The sequence below is a fragment of the Rhipicephalus microplus genome, unplaced genomic scaffold (assembly GCF_043290135.1).
Source record: "Rhipicephalus microplus isolate Deutch F79 unplaced genomic scaffold, USDA_Rmic scaffold_15, whole genome shotgun sequence".
Taxonomy (NCBI): domain Eukaryota; kingdom Metazoa; phylum Arthropoda; class Arachnida; order Ixodida; family Ixodidae; genus Rhipicephalus; species Rhipicephalus microplus.
In genome coordinates, this window is record NW_027464588.1 from 29749510 (window position 1) to 29768633 (window position 19124).

The following is a 19124-nucleotide window of genomic DNA, read 5'->3' on the forward strand; positions in this document are numbered from 1 at the left end:
GAAAGCAGCAGGCAATTACCGGCTGGAATTCCTGTTCACGGCAAGAAGAGACGTCTGTCCAGAGATTTCTTTGTGTAGTTTTCTGAAGCAGTTATGCTGATCTTTTTACGGATACATTTCATGCGCACAGATGGCACGAGGAAAATCAGTTTCCTTGGGCTCAAGTAGGCGCTTGAGTTGGAAGATCCTAAAGGACTGCTCGTTGTGAAGGAAAGTATTGAATAGTACTTGGGACAGAAAACTGAGTTAGAAAAAAACTTCATTATTTTGGGCAGATTGCTAGGCTCGGCTCCCAGCTAGAGGCTAGCGGAGAGACCGTATTCCTTGGCAGTTTCGTCGGCTGGTAGGATTGTTCAAGCTTCCTTTCCAAGGTCAGAACTGACAAGCGCACTCTGTCGACGCGCAAGGAGGTCATCATGTAGGTAGCATTGCCAGTACTACAAATTATTGCTCGAAATATTCATAGGGTATGGAAAGTTCATAACTTTTTCATGGTTCTGTTGAGCAGTGTGTCAGCAAGCACAATCATTCCTGGATCAACACCGTTCATTCTCACATATAAAGCACTTTGCGAATTAAGTTGGCCTGTTATCAGCCCTCACACAAAATTTTTTCGGGTTGCCAACGGTAAAGTTTTCGTAAAGGTTTATTCCATGGTACGATTAAAATGTCAGCAACCTTAGCCAGGTACGCATATTTTAAATGTCGTTGGTTTCTATTTCTGTCGTGTAAATAAAAATATAAAACTATTTCTTTGAAAAAACATAAAACGTCATTCATGTCGCACCTTTTATTTATGCTGAACTACGAGGGAGGAAAGCGAACGACTTTTCCTCTAAAATAAACAAGGAACCCACAACGTTTGGACGTTTTGAGCAAAAATCTATTCAGCAAAACACAGAAAGCAGGATTAATATTTTAAGACACCCAATCAACGCAACAGACGCAAAAGTATTCCCCTGCAATGATTTGATTACTGCAGCGCCAAATACGAGATGTACGGGGAACACTGGTCCGATGACGACATCAATTAATAAGTAACGTTGGCCATGTTCGCGCCGAATTCATGAACTGCACTATCGGTTGGAACAGGGTGCGTTGGCCATGCAAAACCAGGCGCGTATTCATAAACTTTTTCCGGGGGGGGGATGCACCACTTTGAACTCGGAAAGGGCACCCCCATATGATGGCCATTTTTGCTCTTTATGCCATGATGAGAAAGATTAAGTAGGAAGCAAGTGCACAGTGTGCCACCCCCTGGCTACGCCCCTGTGCAATACATGAGACTTTCATGTCCCGGGCCCAATAGCAAAGCGCTACTATTGAAATTTTGTGGTTTAGTCATTCCACTATACTTCGAAGCATTGCAGCAGAGGAACTTAGCCGAGACGGTCCATTTAATTGCTATCGCAATAAAAGATACGGAACAATCCCTGATTTTCTAGCGGCATCAGAACGAAGCTACTCAAAAAAATCATGAATGTTACGATAGAGATGGGACCCAATCACAATAGATCTGTTTCCTAATCATCAATATAGGGTGGGTAGAGTGAGGTGTTTCGCCCCTGCCTCGCCCCAAGAAAATTGCCAGATTTTGAATCAAGTTTATTCAGTCATTTCAAATCATCCACATTTGTACATTTTCATCTGCTGCATTGTGCTGTATATTCAATTCTCAACTCGGAATGATGAAGTATTTGATTATTTATTTATTTAACTGTTTAGTGAAGAAGTTATATAACAAAAATAACAGGTAATAAAACTGTGTAATTCACCGCGACATCACGTTAAACAACAAAACAGGAAACAGTAATATGTACGATGATATTTATTCAAACAGAGAAGTCGCTACAAATGGAACACTGCAAATGGAACACTACAAATTCCAGTACAAATGAAACAATATAAACTTGAACGAGGAGGTTAGGGTTCGGCTACTACGAAGATTATTTATGGCGTAAAGGTTCACCATCTTCTTTGAATATTTGCTTATTCCACTCTGAGTTAAAGTTAATCTCTCTTCTTCTCAGTCAATTGTATTAACATACTCCAGATTCCTGTAAGCTTTCGGCACATCAAGCAGTTCAGTGTTGCCTCAGGGATCGGCCAAACATTGACCAAGTGATATGTAATGCGGCTCTATTATCATGTGGCTTCAGGTAGTACTTTTAGATAATTGTTTTTCAGGCCACATCACTTGTTCGCGGTCTTTATACAGGCATAATATCATTTATTTTGCGTGTTATTTTCTTTTATTTTGCTGAGTTTTTCGCATATTTTGATTTAAAGCAATGCCGAATGACATCAGTTAAGGTTAAAGGCCCGCGCAAAATTTTAGTGACCTTCCGGTTATCCGTATGCTCCGCTTTTCTTACCAAAACACGAGCCAAAAATGTGATTATTGCATTTTTGCACACTTCTAATATTCTAGGACTTTCGCTTAAAATTTGGCAATAATCTGTGAAAGCATAACCTCTTTTTTTTATTTATCTCGAGTGCAGAGTTTCTGATTTAGGATATGGAATTCAAAGCCAAGCGCTTTTTCATAACACACCTGCAAGTTTTCTAGCCTTCGATATCATTGTAAACTTTTGATTAACGGGATAATCATAAGTGCTCTCTGGTGTCTCACTGTCGCCATAAAAGAACTGACACAGTAGAGGTAATTTGACGACCTTCTCTTGTCGGCAGCTGAAAATCTAACCATAGACATAAGCTACAAATATAATACTAGGAAATAGTTCCCATGCACTGGAAGCGAGCGCCAGGGAAATTGATTCTTTCTGCCAACAGTTGCCGTGAGGCGCCCTAGCCACTGCCACAACCTTCATCAAGAGAAAGATTTCCAATAGTCGATGACTCATTGCAGTCATTCATGATAAATGTGGGCCAAAAAAATAAAAAAGACATGATAGCATCACTAAAAAAACCTTTCAACAAGGTATGTAACAAAATATTTAGGCTATGTGTGACTGATCGCTCACTTTTTTCTCGCCGATTAAACATGGAAAGGCTTCAAACCCCATTGTTTGGTGTCTCTTTATTATTTCTTTCATATTTTAAGGTGATTTTTGCTCCGTTGTTTATTCATCTTTACAGCTATTCCATAGATCAACGTCGGGAACGGTTCCGAGAGATCTAAGCTGATTTGCTGGAACGGTCCGCTAGAGGGCTCAATCAGCTGAAGAAAGCTTCGTGGCCACCTTTGCGGTCTCTTGCGTCCCTGGCAGACTCAACGTGGCCTCTCGTAACGAGCGACGTCGGCAGCAACGTGTGGCCAGTAGTGATTTTCTTGTATCCCCCCGATCATGCGAGAAAAACGAAGGTGGCCAGCAGTTAGGTCGTATGGCACGTCCTGCAAAAACTCTGATTGCGTTGCCGAAGGTACAATCATAAAGTAGCTGGCTCAGGACAGAAAGGTGCTTCTTTACAAGAACGTTGTTTTTGTCAAAAAAGTATGTCAGTCCTTGTCTGGTTATTTTTGGGACGATGGTGGTCAGGCCCTCGAGGTACTTCACTTGGCCCCTCAGTTTCACGCCGGCTCACTTACTCGATGAAGTCGTCTGCAGCTGTCCCCACGCAGTTCATTGGGCGTTGCTGGGTTAGCGGGGACAAGAGACGGGCTGTCGGCGTGAGAGTGTTTTCTGTTGGTCTTGTAAAAGGTTGTCATGTCATATTGTTTAGAAGTCAGGCTCAAGCGCGCAATGTGATCTGAAGGCTCCTCCAAGGTAGCTAGTCAACACACGGCATGGTGGTAGTTCACAGCTATGGTGGGCCTGTCGTAGAGGTAGCGGCGAAACTTTGACGTGGCCCAGATGACTACAAGGCACTCATATTTTTGTTTAAGAATAATTCAATTCTGCCTTAGATACCGACAGGCTAGCCTAGCTTATAACCCTCTCCAGTTCATCGGTCTTCTGAACCAGAACGACGCCAAATCCTACGTTGCTTGCGTGAGTGTGGATTTCAAGTATTAGCGTATCTGACGTATTGCGCTTGTATCAGAGGCATCTGAAGGCATCCTTTCAATTCCTGAAATGCTTGAATTTGTGTCGTTTACCACTTAAATAGAACGTCGGTCTTCGTTAAGTGTGGTATTGACTCGGGGATTTGTGATAAAATCTTGACGAAGCGTCAATAGTGATGGATGATTGATAAGCGTGGTTTAACGTCCCAAAACCACCATATGATTATGATAGACGCAGTAGTAAACGGCTCTGAAAATGTAGACCACCTGGGGTTCTTTAAGGCCAGCCCAAATCTAAGCACACGGGCTTACAGAATTTTTACCTCTATCGGAAATGCAGCCGCCGCAGCCGGGATTCAATCTTGCGACCTGCGAATTAGCAGCCGAGTACCTCAGCCACTAGACCACCGTGATGGTGCAAGCATCAATATTAGGCGCACAAAGCGGGAAATCCGCCTACGGCCTTTTCGTTGGTGGGTGGCCTGAAGGCGACGTTAGCATCTTTTTCTGCAGGTCGTTGTGAACTCCAGACTTGCTGGTAACCTGCCCAGGAACAACAGCTCCTCGTACGTGAAATTACAAGTTTCTGCCTTCAGCGTGAGTTTGGACGTCTCGATTGCTTAAAGCACAGCTTCAAGGCACCGGAGGGGTTCGTTGAAGTTCAAAGAAAACGCAAGACGCCGCCTTAATACACGAGGCAAGTCTGCCATTTCAATCCTGCTAGCACTGTATCCATAAACCGTTGAAACGTAGCAGGTGCCGAGCAAAGACCAAAGGGCATGACCTTGAACGTGTTAAAAACGCACTTTTCTCTTCATTTCACAGGTGGGCGTCTATTTGGCCATGGCTAGTGTCTATTGATAAAATGTACTTCGCGTTGTGGAGCCGATTCAAACCGTATTGTCAGGTTTTATTCCATTGTTATCACATGCAACCACGTAAGTTATTGAAAAAACTCTATTTTTAATGTTCAATACATACTTGCATCATAACGTTCTACGATGACGTCAATGATTCTTGGCTCAATCGGCGCTGTTTGAGAAAAGAAAGCACTAAGTAGTACCGGTTCTTCAAGAGAGTAAAAAAGACACGTTATTTTCGTTTGCGTAATTGGCGACACAGTGCAGTGCTTTGTAGAACATGGGATTAGGGGAATAACAAGAAGAGTAGAAAGATAAAGAAGACAGAGCATCGCCACAAAGGAGCAACAGAGAGAAGAAAGAAGAGATAGGAAAGTTTGGGGACATGGTTGAAAGAGTTCGAGGATGTGCACCACTCTACAAGAGCTACTCGACGTGAAGTGGTCGCGGTTGGCGGGCTGATCAGCGAGAGCGACGCCTGCGTCTGAAATCGCGGGCGACCCAACTGTTCAGAACAGTAAAAAGCAAGCAAGTTCGCAGCACTTCACGTGCGTTCAAAGTTTTTCTCGGAGGGTGGAAAACGGACAAAATTCACCGAAAGTTTACTCGCTTCGCTACGTAGGCGGCCAGTAAACAACGCTGTGAGGCCGACACGAAAACATTAGTCTGAGGCGATTTTTTTTTCACCACGCGATAGTAGGTCGTCTTTCCGGTTCACGGCTTTGGCTGCACTATCTGAGACCACTGATATAAACAGCCAGACACCGAATAACCATGGTGGAAAAGGGGTCGGTGGTGGTTCATAGAGGGTCAAATGGTGATTTACCCGTGCAGCATGATGAAACTTCACGGCCTCAACGACGAGCATTCATCGAGAGCGTTGTTTGGACTATGATCGTTGAGAACACCGGGAGTAGACAGAGCAGCAGCAGAGAGTGAGTGAGCGACATCATTTATTCACCGAAAGGGTGAATGTTGAAGGAAGCTAAGCCAAGTACGCTGCCAGGCCATACCTCTCCATCACGTCTACACTCGTTCCAGGATCCGTGTTTGAATGTCCCTATCGGTGCTGGAAAGAAGAGACTCCACGCTGCCTTGGTACAGGGTGGGTGAAAGAGGTTAGTGGGCAAGGCACCAACCGGGCAGCTGCTGAAGATTTGGTTCAGCGAGGCCGTACTACCACAGAGGCAGCAGCGTAGTTTGGCAACTAGGTGGATTTCGCAAAAGACCAGGGAGCGCGAAAAGGTGTAGGTCTGTAGGCGATGCCGAGTGACCTGAAACCGCTTGGGGAGACAAGCGAGAGAGGGTGGAAAGGTGCATCGCTTGAGGCAATAACACTGGGTAATGTCGTGGTTAGTAACCAGGGGTTCCGGCATTGGGGTTCCCGAGTTTCAATTGTCCTCTGCTCGGTCGACGAATTCTCAATCGTGTTGGCAAGATATCTCGTTAGCAAGTTGACCCGAGTGGCTGGGGACCCACATCAGTTCAAGATGTTAGTGCTCCTCTTGCCGCAGTATTGGGTGAAGGAGCAGTAGGGTAACAGGCGATGCAAGACCTCACGAGATACTCGGAATAGTTCGTTTGTTGGCGCTCGGTATGACGCCAGCGTCAGCCGAGGTCGCAAAAAAAGCGATGGCCACCTCCTCCGCCTCGACAGCGTGTAGGGAGTTTGAACGTTGGCGGCCATGATTGTAGGCACTCAAGGCACTGAGGAGGGCGACACAGAAACGAGTACGAAAGCATCCCTGGGTGAGTTGTAAAGAGCCGCTTCCCTGTATGCAACTGCCGGTGGTGAGTGTAGTTGGTGCGAAGAATGGTCGCCCGGGCTTGGTGGCGAGCGTTGTGGTGGCCCGCGAGCTATTCTTGCACATAAGCTTGATGCAGAGGGCCATTAGAACAGCATTGGGGAGTGAGGCCAGATCCGGAGGCTGGAAGGGGGTCTCGCGCCGGTGGAGGAAAGCATGTGGCAGCCAGTCGGCGAATGATGCAGGCATTGCACCTTAGCAGACCGGTAAGCAACAATCAACTCATCAAGTGTTTTGTGTACAGCAAGTACCAAGAAGATGATTCGTAGACATGTTGGGATATGGCTTAGGGCAGTCTCGTATGCCCAACAGAGGAGGACGTCGATTTTGTCGAGTTCTGATTTGAGAAGACAAGTGTAAGGAAGGACGTTTGTGATTCAGAAAACAACGAAGGCGTCGACAAGGCTAAGCAAGTCGTCTTCTCACATGCCCGCCGGTTGAGAACGGATGCGGGCAAGAATTCGTGTGGTCTGTTGCATCGAAAGCGAGAGCTTGTCGATGGTGTGTGTGTGTTTGGTGGTGGGACTAGAGTATCAGGCCATGCACGTGGAGATGGGGAATGACGAGCACGGTAGTGGATTTCGCGTGCACAGTTATGGCAGGGTGAGGCTCTGTGTAGCGACGGCTATCGAAGGCCACATGAAAAGTGAAGCCGACGTCAGCGAGAACGTGAGACCGCCTGCGCGCACGTGGGATGTCACGACGTCAGCTGCCCGTTGCAACCTCTGCTCGATGTGGTCATGAGAGCCGGATTTCACTTCAAGAGTGCCGTCGTCAGCATATAGGGTGTATTTGAGACCGGGGATACAGTTGAGATTTCCAGGAAGTGAGCGGGGGGTATGGTTAAATAAAAAAAGATGGCAATAACGCACCCTGAGGGGTGTGGCGATGGCCGAGCTCGTACACTGGAGGCAAGAGGTCCCTCATGATGATGTATGCCGTGCGGACCGTGCCAAACTGCCTAGCGTAGTTGTAGGTGCGAGTGCGGAGATTAAGGGTTGAGAGTTCGGCAAGGATAGCCGAATGAAAATTGTTGTCGAATGCATTTTGAAAGCCGAGGCCAAGGAGAGCTTAAGTGCCTGAAATTTTGGGCGGGTGGAGGAGTTCATGGTGGAGTTGCAAGAGGACATCTTGCGTAGAGAGGCGGGGGTGGAATTGAATGGTACTGTGGGGAAGGAGATGGTAAGCGTTCGTGTACGTTTGCAGGTGAGCGAGAACAACGTGTTTCAAAAGATTGCTGACGCTTGAACTGAGTGAAACAGGCCTGAGATTTTAGATTGTGGGTATTTTTCGTGGCTTGGGGTAAAAGTCATGTGGGCATGTTTGCATTATTGAGGTATGTTGCCGGAGCACCAGCACTCGTTGAGTAAATGACGGAGGATAGCGATCGAAAGAGCGTCGAGCTATCGGAGGAGCTTGTTGGGAATGCGATCTGGACCGAACGCAGAGGCGGTGCGGAGCATCTATAATACCGTGCAGACCTCTGCTTCCGTTATGTCGGTGTCGAGTTCTGGATCTGGGGCCAAATTTTAGGGAGCAAGAGAAGGAGGTATACAGCGGCAGTCAAAAGCTAGAAGTACTTGGCAGCTAGGTCTGCCATCAGTGAAGGAGTGTCACCGCGATAGGTCCGTATCTCAAGTTGTAGTCTGCCAAGCGACAGACTTGGCGGAAGCAGGGTCGAGGAGGGGGCGGAAGAGATGCCAAGATTGTTTGCAGTGGAACTTACCGGAGAGCTCTGAACAGAGTTCCCCCTTTTGACATGCAAGCAAGGTGGTGTGTCGCTCAATAGCACGATCAAGGTGTGTGATGTGGCAGCGTAAGCGACAATTGTCACGTTGCTTATGCCAACAGTTGGTGAGGCCAGTGCGACCGGCCTACAAGTGAGCAAAGCGGAAGTCGATTGCGGGATGATCCTGCATGATGGGGATTTAGGCAGTGACAGCGTGAATATCTGCTAACAAATAGTCAGTCCACGTTGAAAAGTCCTCGATGTTGGGGTCAGTGGAATGCAGCCGGCGCTTCCAAAACACGTCCGAGTCTGTGTAGCGGGTTGTGTTAGGCGCGGCTTGCAGAAAGAAGTGTTCCCTTGAATTACAAGACCATAGTAGTCACTGTGCTAAAACAGCGCGCGTTACGCATCTTAGCTGCAGTACCAAAGGTGCGAGGTAGTGTCGCGGCACACGCTGTTGCTGATGCCGGTTGGCATGTTACTCGCGGCATGTTAGAGGTACTGAATGCCGCTTTCCGAATAGAAAGAAACGCCAGGCGGATTGAGTCTTCCTTTGATAGCCTAAACGGGGAACGCTGAGTTGCATCCAGGCGAAGTAAGTGCATTGCTCTAGGCGTTGCTGAACTATTTTAGGGTGGTCGGTCGTCCATATGTCCTGCGTAGACAGCGTATCCCCGGCGGGGGTGCTGATCATTGGGGCGATGCATTCATCCGTCCGAGACTTGCTTCAGTGTGAAAGGAGTGGATGAACGGACAGAAAGACAGAAGAATGGACGCACATAGACAGACAGATGGACGAACGGGCGCACGGATGCTCGCGCGGACCAACAAACACGCGCATAGACGCTTGTCCCCACTCGTCATCAAGCACTCCGTGGATATGCTGTAATTCTTAATATAAATGGATCGATACTATGAGCCACGCCGACGCTTTGGACAAAGTCGCCACCTGCCAGTGAATTAAGGCGTTGACAAAATTTCATTTCTCCTATTAGAAAGACACCAAGTGGTATAGATGGGTAGAAACGACGCATTGAATAAACGAATTCTGGATCTCACGGACATGATGCAGTATTAAACTTTACAAAGAGTACCTTAAGAGGGCAGTGGTAATTATAAATGTCGTGCTTTTAAAGCCTATAAAAGATGCGAACATGGCGCCAGTGATATCGTGCCCAGCTTTTGTTGTCCCCGATCAAAAGTTCTTGGGTTCTACTCCCAAACGAAAGATTTTGCTTCACTGATTATTCTGTTATTTGTAGACGTCACTACCCTGACAAAAATACGCCATCTTGGTGGACTACAGCATAGAGCACTGTCGAGTTGAAAAAAACTACAAAAATTCTGGTAAGCGAGTTTTCTGTTGGCACAGATCTTTTACAGGCCTGAGCTAACTGTTACTATGTAATCGTGCGCACATTTGGCTTAACTCTGATCTACACCTCTTTGTCAAAGAAAGCGGTCCCGTTCACAACACAAAACTGAGTATAAAAAATCAAGACAAGAAACATTACCTAACAAAAAAGTGCATATTTATCATGTAAAAAAAGGCAAGATTGTGAGTAGATGCGGAAAGAGACAACTCCTGCTACTGACGCCACCACATGGCCAAGTGTCTAAGACAGCAGTCGAGACTTGACAATCGCTGTTGAACCTCCTCTGTCATTTCTCGCGTCTTCTTTTCGCTAAGGTGTTTGTCGAGCCGAGTGGCAACACAGAGAACGATGTCCCTGTTTCGGTCCAGCTTAGCACGTTATTGCCTTCAAGCCAGCTCCCATGCACTGATTTCTGCTTCTGTCACGGTTCCTAATATAACACAGCTTTATAGTTGCTTTGCCCCTTCTCGGCTTTCTGCTGCACTTTTGTTCTCTATATATCTCTTTCCAAAACAATAGCTTAGACACAAGGTTGCCATAAAAGCCACAGGATGAGTTGAAGCACCAAGCTGTAATTTTGTTTCTTGGGAGATGTTGTGATTGGTGCTGCAAAGAAAAGGAAGATCAGGGAACCACCATTTACAAGATCCTCTATTAGACACCCGCCAGGGTGTCTCTTTGCCGATCGATCTTTGCGCCACTATTGCTTCTTCACCCGAATCAGTGTCGTTCTTTCATGAAGTAGATGACCAAGAGCTCACCAACGGCAGCCACTGCGTCATTTAGGAACGAAGCTAACAAAGACATACCCGTCCGCAAAGTAGCCATGCTGTAGGTTCCCTAAGCACCACTTAGTGATGCTGTGACTATTGACACGCAGCGCCACCTGAGACAAACAAATGTCAAATAAGAATTTATAGAGAGCATTTTCCCTTCTTGCCACCGTGCTGCCGCTCGCTGCCGTGGACGTGCAGGGCTCTCGTGGCGCATTTGCAGTGGCTCACAATGCTCTACCTGCACTGCGGCTCCGAAAAGATCACCCAGCTCGATGGGCGCTCCCGAAAAGCGAACTTAATAAAAAAAGCTTGTCAATCACCTTTACGATGCGGAGCATACGATAGACTATAACGACGCTATGCCCGATTCAACGCTGAATACATTTCCGCAGTCCACGATTACACCGAGTGCGATGCGTACCGCGAGGCAAATATCGTCCTCTCATATGCTAAATATACGCAATGGTCTATGCACTGCGAAACGAAGCAGCGCTTCCTCTCGTTTGCGTTGTTGACAAAGATACACGTATATTTGTTTGGATGGTGCATGTTGGCCGTAGGAAACACGTACTGTCGTGCCGAAATGTTTGCGGCATGCGCGGAAATTTTGCGCTGCACCTCCAGCGGTTGATGCCAAAAAGTTGTTTCATGGTTTTGACCACGTCTGGTGCGAAAACAGAAGCATAGACATGAGGAACTTTTCGGCGAATTTTTTTTTACTATATGAGCACATGCGTTGGTGTGTGCGCGCGTGCGGGCGAAAATATGAAACAGGAACTCCTCGAGCTTGACGTACATAACACGCTAGAAGAGATCGCCGAAGCTCAGGAAGGCGTGCAATTGACCCGACTCACTACCACCAAGGCGGGCCCCCATATTCTGCGCGAGCTCGGCTTCTTCTCCTCAAGGGCCTGGGACCCCCCAGAGTTGACTCTAATTTCCCGTGAAATCCGCGACCTTATCACGATCGCTCCCATACCACGAAATGTACACCCCGAATGCAACAGAGGCAGGCGCCTTGCGCGGGCGACCGTCATTATCAAGCGCATAGACATGGAAGCGGACAACCTCTCGTTCGTGGACGCCGCTGCCTATCGCAACAACGAAGCCTTCGCCACGGTCGCGGTATCATCCGCGCAGCAGACTCTTAACTCAGCCACAGTCCTCACCCAAATCCCCGAAGTAGCGGAGCAAGTAGCTATAGCTATAGCTATGCTCGACAGCAAACGGGAATTCATCTACAGCGACTACAGGCCGGCCATAAAAGCCTTCGAACGCGGAGTCATCTCCGACCAGGTGTTACGTATCCTGCGCAATGCGGACACGAGTGCCCTGAAGCACCACACTGTCATCTGGTTCCCCGCCCATCTCGGCCAAGTGCCAGGTGCCCTATCCAACCTCAACGAGATCGCCCATGATGCAGCGCGCGCACTTACCGACCACGCTGCCGCAGGGCAACCTCATCTTGCTGGGTTAGATACCAATCGGGATGCACCAATTACGTACAATGAAATTACAAAGCACTTTTACCTGGAACGCCGCATTTTTCCACCCCCACATCCGAAACTTAACCGACCGCAGGCATTAACCCTACGCCTATTACAGACACACACGTACCCAAACCTTGCCACGCTTCACATTTATTATCCCGATCCATACCCCAGCGACACATGCCCATCATGTGGACACACAGCGACGCTCGCACACATGCTCTGGGAGTGTAGAACAACTCCTCCCGACTCTACCTCAAGCAAGTGGGAGAGGTCCCTCAGGAGTTCACTTCTTGCCGACCAGCAATGGGCCGTCCAGCAGGCCCACGAAGCGGCCGCCAGGTACTCCCTGTCGGCCCCACGTGGGAGACGCCCGCTACGCGCTAAGCGCATCCTGCAGGACTGAAATAAAGTTTTTTCATCCCACTCTGCTCGGTTTCTTTATTGTGACTCACACTTGAGCATGATCTATACAGCCTTATTTGAACAGCCCATGAAATGGCTTTTTTCTCTTTTCATAGAGTATGAAGTGTGCAGTGAAACTTCACTGTTCCTTCCGGGCAACAGGCACACCATTTGGGGCGGTCTCTATTGTTATCTTGTTCGTGGAATATATAGGAGTACCTCAAAAACACCGCTCGGCGTGCGTGGAACACACAGCACAGGCACTTGAAAACTGGAGGATGTCATTTCTTTTGGTGGTTGGCAGCTTTTTTTTACTCATGTCATAGAAGCACGTATTCTGGCTGCGCCTATGCTAATAAGTTTTGTTAAAAATTATAGGGGAGCCACAAATTTGCAAATATTTTGCATTCTGAGGAAAAAACTGGCTACCCGCTACATATCAATTAGGCTATATGTGATTTTCTGCATTGCGGCTGAGGAAAATGAAAAAGTACATCCGAGTTTTTTGTAGTGGGTTGGCAGAATTCAACAACAGTTATTTAGTCTTTGGAACTGTGTGAGGCCTGGTTATTATTTTACTTTAAAGCCACGCTACATTTCATGAAGTTCGGCGTTCCGCCCCGTCGCGAAGGCCTAGTGGCTAAGGTACTTGGCTGCTGACCCGCGGGTCGCTGGATCGAATCGCGACTGCGGCAGCTGCATTTCCGATGGAGGCGGAAATGTTGTAGGCCCGTGTGCTTAAATTTGGGTGCACGTTAAAGAACCCCAGGAGGTCAAAATTTCCGGAGCCCTCCACTACGGCGTGTCTCATAATCATATGGTGGTTTTGAGACGTTAAACCCCACAAATATTTCAAATCCACTACACACTTATGATATATTATGTGCACTTCGCGCTCTTCCTGAATGTGATACAGAACTACGGCTGGGTCCTTTGTAATACGCCGGAAGCATTGAATGACCCACTCGTTGCTGAATTTCACCCCTTCTATTGCGCTGAAGTGCATATGTTGACGTGACTCCCAGCCCAAAATCATACCAGTTCAAAGTGCTCTTCCGGGAGTGGAGACAGGTGTGGACAGTGGCGACTGCGGATGCAAAATTATGCCCAAACTAGCTTTTGTCACCTCATGACAGCTTTCACTGTAGAATGCTTCAGCTCTGCTTGTTATCTTCTTATTCGTTATTAAGCAACACTGTTTCACTTTTTCTTATCTAAGAATAGAGCTGTGTCCAGTATCTTATTCATAGTCGCTTTCTTTTAACAAAAGAAAAATAAGCTCTGAATGCACATCTTTTCTGTATTCATAAAGCATGCGACGACCGCTGTGCACCTACCTCACCTTATCGACACTTTTCAACTAAAGAAGTCGAGCAATGGTGCCGCTTCCTCACAGATACATTTGTCACACCTGGAGTTTCTTTACTGATTTTTACCATTGCGGCATCGGTAGATGAAAAGCAGGCGGAAAATTTTATAAGCAAACAAGACTAGTAGAAATGGAGACTGTCCGAGTAGAGTGTAAAGCCTTGGACAGGGTACTTGGGAAACAGAGACGAAAGCGGTAGATCTGCCGCGACAGGTACCAGCAATCTGGTACGCTTCACTTGGTGCACTTCCTGATCTTGCCCAAGAACCTCGCACCAACCAATAATCGCTCCAGGCGCGTCTTAGTTACATTTCTTGTTCGGCACCTCGTTATCAACTTATCTGCTGTTTTGTGCAGTCTGCTATGCGACACTTCGCGGGAAATGAGAGCAGACATGATACGACAGGATCACGTTCTTGTTACCACAGTTAATTTACTGCTGTTCATGTTGCGTCTCCTATACTATAGTGCCTTCTTCTATTTATTGTTTTGAATCTTACGAGAAATGTTGGCTCTTGTGTTTTGGCTGGAATGCTTCGTTTTCTTTTTCTTATTTCTGCTCTTACTTCAGGTTCTCCGCATTTTTTTCTCGTACTTCTGCCTGACAGTGTTCTCGTTGCCCTGAAGAATTTGATTCATCGCACGTTGGAGTTGGTCTTTTGTAGAAATGATGCAGCGGTTGTCTTATTTTAGACGTTAGTTTCAGATTTTTGTCTTTGCGCTTCATGCTTTTCTGTGTGAGTGAAAAAAGTTGGCTTCCCTGACCCTCTTATTGAGGCAGACCGACAGTAGAGCAGAACGCCATGGTATAGCCAGGGCTGCACAGCGACTGCTTAATGTATAGCTATAAGCAAATAATTGTTACCGAAAAAAGCGTGCTGTAATTGTCAGCCCTGCTACTGCCTAATACGAGCTTGAATGAGATGGCCGATGCCACTTCTAATAAGAAACCGTAAAAAGCAACTCGGTATTGGTTTCTAAAGTGCAATAACGTGCATAAAATTGGTCGGCTGATTTGTTCCGTGAAATGTCCTAAGTATTTCAATGTTTGGAGACGCTGACATTCCTTCGACCAAAGCAATGCCGATATAACGATGAATCGAACAATAGAACATGCGATAGTTCCTTCTGTTGTGATAAAAATTACCTCTCGATGGAAAATTGATTTAATGATAGATTGAAAACCAGACTTAGACAGGTTGAGAAAAAAGTCTAAATCTGCGTGACACTTGTATTTACGCTTCGCTCTGTCATATGAGGGTTCACAAGTTTATTTTGACGTCAAGCACTTAGGAATGAAGGTCTTTATATTTGGTGTAGCTTGCGACGAGCTTGAACATGCGTGCGCGGCTATACAATTCTTCATATCCCGGCTGCGGCGGCTGCATTTCCGATAGAGGCGGAATTGTTGTAGGCCGGTGTGCTCAAATTTGGTTGCACGTTAAAAAACCCCAGGTGGTCGAAATTTCCGGAGCTCTCCGCTACGGCGTCTCTCATAAACATATGGTGGTTTTGGGACGTTAAATCCCACATAGTAATCAATCAATACAATTCTCCAGGCATGGGCAAAACACTTTTCTCGAAAGGCTATTCTAAAGATGGTCATGTAGCCAGTGCCCAATAAAAACTAATTCCTTTATCAAAAAAACAAAAATTATTTTTGTTACAAAGCACGTATTGAAGTACCCGAACAAAATCAAGCACACGCTGCCGAACGTGATGGTAAATCAATAAATAGCTAGTAATTACCTTCACGCCTAATGTATCATCTTAGTATAATCTATAGGAAGGAAAAGTAGCACAGCTACAAATTATCAGGCCTTCAGTGACGCTTTGCAATGGGTTGATCAATCTATCGATTTATCGATTATTCATCCACCTATCAATCGTTAATAGAATCAATGTATCAACCAATGAATTATAACTCAAAAGGTCAGTCCAGCAATTAATCAATTGGTAAGTCGGGTATTTATTGTTCAATGATATTTGAGGGATCAGTAAGGTTACATTGAAATTTGCTCTTGCTAATAAACGTCTGGCTCTGCTTTGCCACACAGTGAAAAATGTTGTGGATGTGCACACTTTAGAAGAGATATTGGATCAGTTGAAAACCTGGTAATTGTCCTGCTTTTAAACACTATTATATTTATCATTTGGATGCATTTTTCGCAAGTTCCAAACATCAATAATCCTATCATACATTTTGTAAGCTTGTAATCACAGTACCACGTTATTTCCAAGTGTGCGTTACCTTAGTTTCATTGCTTAACAGTGTGCTCACAAGAATCTGCTACAATAGCCAATAAGAGCGCTGCCAAATTGCATTTGTTGAAGAAAACGCTGCTTACTTTTGTGAACGCTGACAAGTCGACACTGTCATTCATGATACCATTGTCTGAGATGCCAATCCACAAGTACGTTTTGTTATCCAATTTATTTTTGCTATAGTTTACTAGGAAGGCTCCCTTAAAGCGCAGTAACAACACCAAGTGCATACCACGTGAGAACAGCCCTTCTTTTAGTCAAGTAGCTTGAACCGTATACAAATGAATATCATTTAGGGAGCTCCTGCGCACTCAAGCTACGTACTTGTGGACCCAGACTTCTGTCGCTAAATGGTCCGGCGTGATATGGCCCCTCTGCAATTACGCGTATATTTAGTAAACGGTTGCACCGGAATACGGAGGTATTGAATTTTTTAGCAGTGCGTGTACTTTAGGTGGACTAGAAGTGAAAATTCCGCATTACGGCCACGAGAAAATGACTACGTCACGGAATAGTCTACGCCACGAGAAGGTACAGAGAGAAGCGTAGTCCAGGCTACCAGAAGAATAACCTGAGCAGTGCAGTTTTAACAAGACCTGAATAGTTTGGCCTTTATGCGTCTAGCGTTAAGTACACCTGCAGTTGTTTGCCTCTGTGTGCACAATCAAGGCTTCATGCCGTGGACATGAAAGACACTAAAACTTGACTGAAATCAGTGAAGTACTTCCACAGCAAGATCTATGGTAAATGTAGCTTGTCCATTGTATGGTGAGATTAGCCTTAGTAAGCCCACTGTATGCTGAGTTTAGCTTCAACGTTTGCCATATTTGTACTGTGACTGCAACATACAATTAAGGACAGTTTTACAGCGAAAGCTGTTATCAGATCACAACTCGGTTGACGCGTGGTGCCGTAGTTGTCCACCGCCGCCACTGCCGCCACCGGTGTCCGCAACCACTACCGCAAGAAATGACAAAAAAAAACTTAGTACCAAGGACACAATAGGGCTCAAGCCCGGATACGCTGCGTGCCAGCCCAGTATTCTATTATTAAGCCACGCCAGTGCTTGAGACTTGCTGGCAAACTTGCCTTAGGCAGGCTTGATGTCGGGAAAAGAATGGTGTTAATAGGAGTAACAGAGTGTTTTATAACACCAAAAGAACAACCAGGTGCCACACGATACGAATAGCCTAACTATTGTGGGTCGCCCGATGCTCCAACCCACTACAAAATCTTGTTCTTGATCACTTATTATCTCTGGCGCAGAGTCACTTCAGGCATAATTCATCTTCGTCGTTAGTCACAGCACGAACAATTCATTCAATCTCCCTTGCAAGTATTTAGCGGATACCATGCTTCAAAAATGATAAAACATAGCATCGTGAATGCCTGACTACTGCCCAAAAAGTATTATTAATAATGCCGTACTGGGTCCCTAGCAAGTTTGCTTCCAGAAGCTACCCAATTAGTGTTTAGAAAAGGCTCTGAAACGCCACTTTTTCATCTTTCGCTATGACTGTGCTGCGCCTTACGCGCAAGCCTGGCGTTTTTTAAAGATATTGTCATGGGGTCGTGACGTGGCCGAAGACAGGAGACTTCGTGTTGGGGTTTAACTGTTTATTTGGGCGAACCTGTGCCCGGTAAACGGAAAGTCCAATTACAGCAGCAGTCTCGCACAGATAGCAGTCTCGGACTGATAGCGGCGAACGGAGCGTCGGCCTTCGATCAACAACTGACAAGCGGCGAAGCGCGTCGGCATTTATACTCTTGCCATTGAATGTTCTAGCGTTATCGCTGGCGGTGGCGTAGCTTCCAGAACAATCTGTATCGTTCGCACAGTGGGCGTGATCTTATCGAAATGATCTACTACAGTCCGGAACCTTCTAGAAAACTGCAGGCGCGGTTTGCGCTAAGAATCGTGTGCTGTTTTGGGACGATAACAAAAACTTAGGAAATGGAACGTGGCATTGCCCCCCTCTGAAAAAAGGCATCGTCCCGATGCTTTAACTAAAGATGAAAGTACAATAATAATGCAAGAAAGTACAATGAATAAATTCTGATACAACAATAATACAAAAAAACACTGGTTCAGTTTGTTAACGCGCATGAAACGGCTTGAGGCGCGCGACATGGACGACTTCAGGTCGCGATCGGCGTCGTTGAGAGTTCGTGATGCCGTCGGGGACAACCTCGTAATCAAGTGGGCCGAGACGTCGAACCACCTTGTACGGTCCGAAGTACCGTCGCAGAAGCTTTTCACTTAGTCCACGTCGGCGTATCGGCGTCCACACCCAAACACGTTCACCGGGCTGGTATTCCACGAAGCGTCGTCGAAGGTTGTAACGGTGGCTGTCGGTCGTCTGTTGATTCTTGATACGGAGACGCGCAAGTTGTCGGGCTTCTTCGGCTCGTTGAAGGTACTCGCTCACATCGAGGTTTTCTTCGTCGGTGACGTTGGGTAACATGGCATCGAGCGTCGTTGCCGGGCTCCTTCCGTAGACCAATTTGTATGGAGATATCTGCGTCGTCTCCTGCACCGCCGTGTTGTATGCGAAGGTCACATACGGAAGAATGGCGTCCCACGTCTTGTGTTCGACATCGACGTACATTGACAGCATGTCGGCGATCGTCTTGTTAAGCCGCTCGGTGAGGCCGTTGGTCTGTGGGTGGTACGCTGTCGTCCGGCGGTGGTTTGTTTGGCTGTATGCCAAGATCGCTTGAGTTAAGTCGGCAGTGAATGCCGTTCCTCTGTCGGTGATAAGGACCTCCGGGGCGCCGTGACGTAGGACGATATTTTCGACGAAGAACTTAGCTACCTCGGATGCACTGCCTTTTGGCAGGGCTTTTGTTTCGGCGTAGCGGGTGAGGTAGTCGGTAGCTACCACGATCCACTTGTTTCCGAAGGCCGACGTCGGGAACGGCCCCAGTAGGTCCATACCAATCTGCTGGAAAGGTCGGCAAGGTGGATCAATTCGCTGCAGAAGTCCCGCTGTCCTTGTCGGCGGTGTCTTGCGTCGCTGACAGTCCCGGCATGTCCTCACATAACGAGTGACGTCGGTGGTAAGACGTGGCCAGTAGTACC